The sequence below is a fragment of the Tenrec ecaudatus genome, chromosome 10, assembly GCF_050624435.1.
Source record: "Tenrec ecaudatus isolate mTenEca1 chromosome 10, mTenEca1.hap1, whole genome shotgun sequence".
Lineage (NCBI taxonomy): Eukaryota > Metazoa > Chordata > Mammalia > Afrosoricida > Tenrecidae > Tenrec > Tenrec ecaudatus.
The window spans coordinates 64,430,211-64,433,849 of record NC_134539.1 but is presented as its reverse complement, the minus strand read 5'-3'; the positions used below and the strand labels follow the sequence as shown (position 1 = coordinate 64,433,849).

The 3,639-nt window shown below is 47.5% G+C and overlaps 1 pseudogene; it reads right to left on the bottom strand.

The window, feature by feature from the left end:
- Positions 1-2,197: 2,197 nt before the first annotated feature.
- Positions 2,198-3,318, bottom strand: LOC142457987 (ras association domain-containing protein 4 pseudogene; annotated as a pseudogene).
- Between the last annotated feature and the right edge of the window lie 321 nt (positions 3,319-3,639).

Genomic DNA, 3,639 nt, shown 5'->3' with positions numbered 1-3,639 from the left:
TCTTCCAGTTAATTGGCCAGGTAGTCATCTTGCAGATTTCTTGGCTTAGGCAAGTGAGTGTTTCCAGTGCTTCATCACCATGTTGAAACATTTCAATTGGTATTCCAGCAATTCCTGAAGGGCGAATGCCTTCAGTGCAGCTTGGACTTTTTCTTCCTTTTTTTTTTCTTTTGTAATTTTTTTTAGTTTTACAAATTATATACTGAGTTAGTTAGTTTATTGTGCCAACCTGGCTAATACACACATGTGGGGTTAATTGAAGGGTGGAGGGATAAATGGTTCGGTGAGCCTAGCTTTTCTAATTCTCAGGTCTCTTGCGTTGTGATGGTTGCACCAGGGTGCAGCTGCCTTAGCAGTTCCCTGCTTCAGCTGGCAAGACTGACTTCCTACAAGACATCCCCAAGGGGAAGCCACATGGACTGACTCGGATGCAGCCCTGGGTGCTGGAGCAACCGTGTGGAGACCCTTGTCAGCGCTGAGATGCTTACACATTCATTGACTCAGCTTTCCTCCTGAAGTCTGCGTCATTGCATCTGCTTTGTGAGATGGAGGAGGACTTTGTGGATTGGTGTTGGACATATGGGTTAATGTTGGACTTGCGGGTTTGGGCAGCACTGGGTTTGGATGTTTTCTTGATGCACACTTAACCTTTATATAAAACTCTCTCTTATACATGAGTTTCTGTGGATTTGTTTCTCTAAAGTACCCAGACTAACACATATGCCATGATAAATTTTGATTAAAAATTGTTCATGTGTAACCTTGTCCTTCAACCTTGTATAAGTTAAGTGAAAACCACAATAGAAAATTTGGTTGTTTCCACTGGACATTCTCATGATTAGTATTAGTGCACTTTCAGCCGAGACTACCCTCAGAAATCAGTTCAGAAAACGGCATTAGAAAAGATTGGGAGCGAGCGAACAGAGCCCACAGTGCAGGGCTGCGGAGCTGTGCACTGCACGGTCACTGCCAGTCTTCAGGGCGGCCCAACTTAAAAACCAGTCCTTCAAAAAAATAAAGGCATTCTGGGAAAATACAGCAATTCCAGGGTACACTGTGGGTTTTTCTCTAACAATATAACCCTCAAAGAGAATCCACAGAGTCGCAATCAGAGACCCAAAGGCCAGTATGAACCCATAAATAGCCAAATCCGAGCACCTGTTTGGCCCAGACAGCCTTCACCGTAACTATCCCCTCGGACTTGCCCATTGGATAGTGCATTGTTGCTATGACACCATAGGCATGGCGGAGTGGTTGAACTCGTCCACAGGGGGATAAGTGACAGCAGCATCAATGGTAATCCAGCAGCCTGTAAACAATGGTATTGCGCTACACACACACACACACACGCACGCACGCATGCACACACACACACACACACACACACACACACACACACACACACACACACACACCTGACCCCCAAGTCAATGCACTCTCAGGCCTTCTAGAATCCCAGACGTTTTTTTCAGGTCAGATGAACCCAAGTTGTACAGCAGGTGCCGCCGAGCCGCCTCAATGTCTCCTGGTTTCTGCTAGGAAAACAAAACAGGTACAGGCCGTGGAAAACCCGGATGTAGCAGCACCGCCTCCTGGGGCTCAGCTCTGGACTTTTTCTTTCAATGCCATTGATTCTTGATCCTATGCTACCTTTTAGAGTGGTTAAATATCAACTAGTTCTTTTTCCTAGTACAAAGACTCTGGATTCTTTCCATCTTCTTTTTATTCTTCCTGCAGAGTCCAACGTTTTGCCTATAGAATCTTTCCATATTGTCATTGGAGGCGTAAATACCCAACGCCCTCAGCTCTTTCAGTTTAAGATATGCTTAGGATAGAAAAAACCTGTTTAGTTCATATTCACTGTCGAGCAAAGGAAGAAGCTATGAATGAGCTGAAGAGCAACTTGGGAAATGTAATGTCCTTACAAGCTTCAATTTACATGTCAGAGACCAGCTGGTTTCAGTTAGTATTTGTGGAAACTCTTTCAAAGTTTTTCAAGATCTGTATCTTTTTCATGTTTGTATCTCCACTGCCTGGTGCAATACTTGGCTCGTGGTAAATTTTCAGTAAAGGCTTACTGAAGAGAAATAATTAAATAAAACTTACCCCATCCCGATAAATATTCGTGAGTAGACTGCCTGTCTAAATGGTTAATTTAGGTAATTGTCTTTTTTTTTTTTTTTTAAGGATTCAGGACATCAGTTTTATGCAGATGGGGAGGAATAGGCACTGAGTTCCTCAGGCAGGGCTGTCAATCAGTGACCCTTGTTGGTACCCTGAGGCAGGGCCCAACACAGGGACACATTGTGCACTGTTGTTTGGGGACTGTGGGACAGGTAGAAGCTGGTCATGTACTTGGCCTCCTCCAGTTGCTCCAGACGCTGTAGCATTGTCCGACGCAAGGCTTGAAACGTCATGGTTCGTTTGATTATTTCTCTTTCCTCCTCTTCTTTTAATTTCTCAACCAAACTCTCCAGCACCGGCATTTCAAACTTAATGTACTGAGCAACATCATAGGGAACTTCCTCTCCCAAGTCTGTCTCCATCAGGAGGAGCTTGGCAATCTTCTCACATGGCCCATGCAGAATTCTGGAAATTAGAGGATACTCACAGTCTTTTAGTTTTGTCTGCTCCCCAGATTCATGAACGTGTAGAGCGCAATTCCCCGGGGCCACTTTCCACTCTGAACTTGTTCAGCAACAGGGTGAGCACTTGCAAGGTTGTCATGGTGCTGTTGACCCTCACGTTGGTCATGGAGCCAAAGGCAGGGGTAAACACGGAAGTCTTATGATTGTAAAAATGTCCATTGATGGAGAAGCGGTGTTGCCAGACCCGCTGGGCCTCACTGGGTGTGTGGCCCTTAGGCCTTCTTTGAATCATACAACTGGCATCACTCCGGGTCCGAAGCAGCTGTGGGACATCTGTGTCCTCTTCCAGGGGCTCTGAGCCATGCCTGGAGTTCTCAGCTCTCTGTAAAGGCCTACTTCCTGGATCTTTGGCAGGGCCCCTGTTATTGTCCTGAGAAGAGGGCTCCTTTTGGTCACAACTGGGCTGCCCAGCCATCCATACAGTGGGGGACAAGTGAAGTCGGTCCCTGTCATCCTGAATCTGGAGCCGGACGGGCCACCTCAGCCCCCAAGAGATGTTGAGGAGCCCCTCGAGGATCAGAGCCCCTTCTTCCGCTCTATATCTCAGTTGGAAGCTTCCCCCCTCATGGTAGCAGTTGTAGGTTCTTAGCAAGTTTAACAGCTCTGACTTGAAAATAGACTTGCTGTTGCCGATAGGCATGTGGAAATTGGGTGGAAAATCTTCCTTCATCTCCTCCTTCTCTTGTCTGCAGACTTGCAAGTTACCTGGGATGCCCGACCAAGCTGGCAAGACAAGAAGATCCAGCACACTGTGGTCCATACAGCACCAGTGCCTGGCCGCTGGCAGCAGCGGGCTAGGAGTGGGGCGGCCTACAGTGGACTCTGTGGACTCCTTGGCCGCTGATACCCATGCATTACTCACTGTCCAGCCAGCACTCAGCCCAGGAACCACGGCTGCAACGGAGCTGCCCACAGTGTCGAATGCCGGGGCCTACGTGCTGGGAGCCTCCGCCCTGCCCCACACCACCCCTCGACCCCCTTTAGGTAATTG